Genomic DNA, 6000 nt, shown 5'->3' with positions numbered 1-6000 from the left:
GTTCCAGCGTGGGAGCGCTGTGTTTTATTTTTGTGTTGGGAAGATTTCAGGGGAGGGAGGGAGGGCCCGTGGTGTTTTTTGCAGTTTTGAGATGTTTTCTTTTTAAATGTTTTGCTGTGTGCATGTGGGGGCGGGGCGGGGGGAGGGGAGGGAGGGACTCCCAGCCCAGCCCAGCCCAGCCCAGCCCAGCCCAACTCCTGGAGAGGGGCACATAACACATGAATATAGGGTTACATCTACAACTATATATACACATGTTCTGTATAAAGAGACCAGCAGAAGGCAAAGGCCAAGGGAGAGACGCGCTCACATTTAGTTCACTTTTTCATCTTTCAACAAGGGCTTATTAAGCACCTACTGTGTACCAGGTGATGGTACAGAAGGTGGTGCTAGAGAGGAGGGGACATAAACGCAAGGCGCATCCGTTCATTCATTCCTGGAAATTTTATGTGTGTGCGCGCGCATAATCGCTAGGCATTGTACCCACCATTGAACACACAGAAAGGAAGAAAATAGGGTTCCTGGCATCTTCAGAGAGTTCACATCTTGTACTTGAGACAACCATTAATCACAAAATCACATACATACCCAGTAAATGACACTTAGAAATGTAGAGGCCCTCTGGGGCTGTAGCTCAGTTTATAGAGTGCTTGCCTAACACAAGTCCTGCGTTCCATTCCCAGCACCGCATACACTAGGCACTGGGGTAAACACCGCTAATTCCAGCACTTGGAAGGTGAATGGATGGTCGGGAGTTCAAGGTCATCCTGGGCTGTATATTTGTATATTGAAGTTGAGGCCAGCCTGAACGACGAGACTCTTGCATTTTAAAAAAGGTACAATTTTCAGGTTGGGGGTCTGAGATGCTACAGAGTGTCCCAAGAAGGGGTAATTAACTTGGGGTTTTTTTTGGGGGGGGGAGATAATTAACTCAGGATTTTGTCATGACAAAAAATGGTACTAGCCAGTCAGATCTCAGGTGAGGCAGAGAATTTAACATATCAAGGTCCTGGGGACAGGAAGACACTTCCAGGCTGTGAAATATCTGCTTTGGTTGGGCAAAGAGCCTGGAGACAAACTGGTTCAAGACTTAACTGAGGACTTATAAGGTCAGTAAAGGGGCCATGAATTGGCTTTAAGTGAGAATGGAGGATAAAGACAGGGACTCTGGGGTAAGAGTCAAGAGGCAGAGGTCCCTTGTTGGAAGCAAAATGCCCTTACAGAAATGCTGGATCTTGGGTATGGCATCTGGTGGTCAGGAGGCTCAGGCAGTTGGGGCCACTTTTTATTCATTCAGGCACTCACCCACTAACGACCAACTCGCATTGTGTGCTGTGTGAGTTGGGATCTGGGGTGACAGATCACTGCTCTGCTTTCAGTGTCAAAATCATGCCACCCAGGCAGGGCAGTGTTTCAGGGTCACAGTGGTCATCTGAGAACACAGTGCCAAATACATGCAGGAGAAATGGAAAATCCAAGAGCATGTGATGGCTGGACTTAAAGGACCAGTCTGGTATGTGCTGATGGAGAGGAAGGCAACTTGGCAAAAACCCAGGGAAACAAACCAGCAAGATGTGCCTGGACTAGGGGGTGGAAGATAAGGACAATGACTCTAGGATGCTGAAGTCCAAGTGCAAAGTTGAGGGATAATGGAGACCCACACTAGAGTCTTAACTGTGCCCCGAGTTCTAGGTGTAGGGGCCTAGGCTTTCTTCTAAGGGGAGTGAGAGAGAAGGATAGCAGAACTGAACAGGGTAGGGGTTTTAGGGTAGACACAGAGAAGGGGCTTAGCAGTCACTCAGCAGGCTGGTTCTTTTTTTAAAGATTTATTTATTTATTATATGTAAGTACACTGTAGCTGTCCTCAGATACTCTAGAAGAGGGCATCAGATTTCGTGAGGGATGGTTGTGAGCCACCATGTGGTTGCTGGGATCTGAACTCGGGACCTTTGGAAGAGCAGTCGGCGCTCTTAACCACTAAGCCATCTCACCAGCCCGAGAGTGGTTCTTACTGCATTCATTTGTTTTTCAAATGATCCTGAGGTCTACACATCAGTTATTCTGGAGATTAGACATGCTGTCCTATCTGCCCTGCCTTAAATGACTTCCAAGAGGAAAGAAAGCAAGACAGTCTCAGAGGACAGGAGGGAAGAAGTTATTAATATTGTATTAGTATCAGTAGTGGCAGTGTGGGACAGCATGTGCTTGCAGGAGCCCTCACGAGTGGTGCATAATCTTATGAGTGCTTGTGAGGCTGAGGCAGGAAGACTGTAAATCTAAGGCTAACCCCAACTATCAAGCTGACTCCATGAAATGTAGAGAAAGAGCTGATAATATAGCTTAGTCGAGAGAGCGCTCGTCCAGAGTTCACAAAGCCCTGGGTTCAATCCTTAGCATTGTATAAACTAGACATGCTAATGAGTGCTTGGAATCCCTGCACTTGGGAGGTGCTAGCTGGAGGACTAAAGTCCAAGGCATCCTCAGCTATACACTGAGACTGTTGAGAGAAGAGAGGGAACTGCACAGTGGGGAGGATGAGTCAGGAGCCATGGAGGAAATCTGTGAGGGCCATTCAAGAAGAGATGCTGGGATGTGGGGAAGGAAGATAAATGAGTGGCACTGGGAAGGGCCTAGTGTAGGGAGGAAGACTGAGATGGTGGGGTTGAGGAGGGATCACAGAAGAGATCAAAATCAGGTATGCTTCAGAAATAACAAAGGCAAAGGTAATCCTTAGGGAGGAGAGAGAAAAACTAAAACAGCGGCTGGAAAGCTTGTCAATCAAAGGTAAGGCCTTGCAAAGACACAAGACAGGAACAGAAAACCTAAACCTCACAAAGACAGAGGCAGGTAAGATTATGAGGTATGGCAGAATGGTCTATTGTCTTTTTCAATTTTTATTTGAGACAGGGTGTCTCTGTGTAGACCAGGCTGGCCTGGAACTCACATAGGCCTGCCTCTACCTCCTGAGACCTGGGATTAAAGTTATATCGCCACACCTTATCTTTTATTTTAATATTAGAGAAACATTGGGCTGGAGAGGTGGCTCCGTCAGAGGACCAGAGTTCAGATTCCAGAGGCCACATCACGTGGCCAATAACTCCAGAACCAGGGGATCCACCACTGTCTTATGATCTCCATGGATAGACCTCCTATACAAGTGTATGCGCTTTTTCTCCTCTCTTTCTATCCTCACCCTTCTCTCACACACAGGACATGCACACATGCTCACAAGATTACAAGAGAAAATTGTTTTCCATCTAGCTCTGGTGGTGCAGACCTCAGAAAGCTGAGGAGGGACGAGCTCCTGCTTACTGAGTTCAAGGCTAGCTCGGTGAGACATTTCCAAAGAAAAAGCAATATGAGGGTTGAGGATGTAAATCTGTGGAGGAGCCGCTGCCTAGAATCCCCTAATGAAGGGCTGGGAGTGTGGCTCAGTGGTAGAGACCCTCCCTAGAATCCTCCCTTTGGGGCCAGGGGCATGGCTCCATGATAAGAGCAGTTGCCTACCCTGTGTGAGGAGCTAGAATCAATAACTTGTACAAAAAAGAACAAAAGCAGCAAGTTTGTCCTAGATCATCTGAACTGAAGAGACTCCTCACCTCAGGGTATACAGGCAGCCCAGATGGCCTCCCAAGGCACTCCAAAGTAACTTTAATTCATCCCTCTATTTTCACCTCTACCCCCTGATAAACCCACCGTTCGAATCCATGAATCCACTAACCCCTTGATTGAGTGTTCAGGATCTAATCACTTCCCTAAAGCCTAACAATCCAGAGCCACATTCCTAATATCTCCTGTGGGGAGCATTTCATAATCAAACCACAACAAGTGAGAAGACGGACAAGGGTCCGCTGGTTTGGGGACCTCTGCAAGAGAGACAAGCACTAAATAAGGTCGGTAAAGGGATGCTAAGCCGGAGGCTGGGGGCATGGATCAGACTGCGGAGCACCTGTTAGCATTCTCAAAGTCCTGCATTCAGTCCCCAACACTGCATAAACTCTGTGGTGGTGGTGCCTGGACACATGGGAACCCAGCAGTTGGGAGCTGGAGGCAGGAGGATCCAAAAGTCAAGGTCATTTTTGGCCACAAGAAATTTGAAGCGAGTCTGAGATTCATGGGATATTTTTATAAAATAAATAAAATATGGGAAAACAAAACAAAAATAAACAAAAGCAGGAGTTAAGAGTGCTGGTGCATACATAAAAACCCCAGAGCTCCATAAGCTGAAGAAGGCCACCCTGGCTGCACAGTGAGACTTTCTCAACCGACTACTAAAGCTACAGAGGACAAGGTAACCAGTGACAGGCCAAAGCCATTCAAAATAAGCTGAGATGAGGGGTATGAATAAGGATGAGTAAGATACACACAAATCTCAAAGACTGAGGGGCCCCTGGAGCCTTGGGGGGTGGGGCGGGGTGGTGATAGGTGGATCGTACTGTCTTCCATCTCTTCCCTCTCTGATGGGAAACACCTGGAGAGCTTTAAGCACAAGCATGCTGGGTTCATAGTTTTATTTAAAAAACAAAAAACAAAACAAAACAAAAAACAAAACAAAACACACACAAAAAAACCCAGAATCTTGTTACTGTGAAAGTGGGTTGGGTGGGGCGTGGTGAATGTCTATAGATGGAGACAAGAGGATCAGGAGTTCAAGGCCATCCTTGGCTACATGAGACTGTCTCCCAAAACAAAACTGGAGGACCTAGGAATGTAGCTCACTGGGCAGAGTACTTTCCCAGTATGCAGGAGACCCCTGGTTGTATCCCCACCACTGCATAGAAGGCATGGCAGCTCATGTCTGTAAACAGTATTAGGGAAATGGAGGCAAGAAGATCAGGAGCTCGTGAGACCCTTTATCAAAAACAGAAAAATAAATCAAAGGGGGAATGAGCACTAAGGGGTGTGGAATTTTACAGCTTGTGTGAGAGCTGGGAATCTGAGTTGAAGCTGCACCGTTGTATACTGAATAGAAGACTTTAGCTAGGAGGGAGGGATCAAGGGTTCTTTTTTGGACATGCCCAGTTGGTGATGCCTCTGGATATCCAAGTCAGGGTATCAGGTAGCCAGTTGGCGATGATGTCAGGGTATCAGGTAGCCAGTTGGTGATGATGGGAGTGGTGACGAGGTCAGGGTTGAAAATACAAGTTTTAGTAACATCAGCATTCAGAAGACATTTAATGCCACGGAATGGGATGACTTTGAAGGGTAATGTGGATAGAGTTATGACTCTGGTCAGAAATTTGGAAAATTCTAAATCATCTCTATGAGAGGGAGTGGCCTGGGTGTAGGCAGAAAGCCAGACCCTCTCACAGGGCAAAAGAAGTGTTGGTGGGGTGTATGGCTCAGTGTATAGTACCTGCTTAGAAACCCCCAGTGAGGGGCTGGGGTGTGGCTCAGGGCTAGAGCACCTGCCTTAGGTTCAATTCCTAGCACACACACATACATATACACACATACACACACACACAAGGAAGCCTGGAAAGCACATAAAGTTTTAAGGAGGAGGTAGTCAGCCATATGTGCCCAGTGCTACTGAGAGCTGGGAAAAGATCTGGAAGATCAGAAGCTTAATGTGAACAGGGCTGACAAGCTCAAGAAGAGGTGACTGCAGTCCAGCTTCAGAGATGGAAACCTGGTCCAGCACTGGGGGAGTGGTGTGTGGGAAGAAGTGGGAGACAGAATCCAAGCAACTATTATTTTGGTATGAAAATGATACAGAACTGAGTGTAGTGGCCCATGCCTAAAATCCCAGAACTAAAGAGGCTGAGGCAGGGGGATCACCAGAGTTCAAGACATGCCTGAGCTTCAGAAAGAGACATTTTCTTTAAACAAAAACTTGAAAGAGGGTCAGTGAGATAGCACTTGCTGTCAAGTTTGACAACCTGAGTTCAATCCGCCCCCTGGGACCCACATGGTAGAAGGAAAGAACTGACCCTGCAAGTTGCTCCTGACCTCCACATATGCACCACGACACACATGCCCCCAGACCCCCACAAAACA

This window comes from Mus caroli, unplaced genomic scaffold (assembly GCF_978045245.1).
Source record: "Mus caroli unplaced genomic scaffold, Mus_caroli_1 scaffold_8, whole genome shotgun sequence".
Lineage (NCBI taxonomy): Eukaryota > Metazoa > Chordata > Mammalia > Rodentia > Muridae > Mus > Mus caroli.
Note: the sequence above shows the minus strand (reverse complement) of the source record.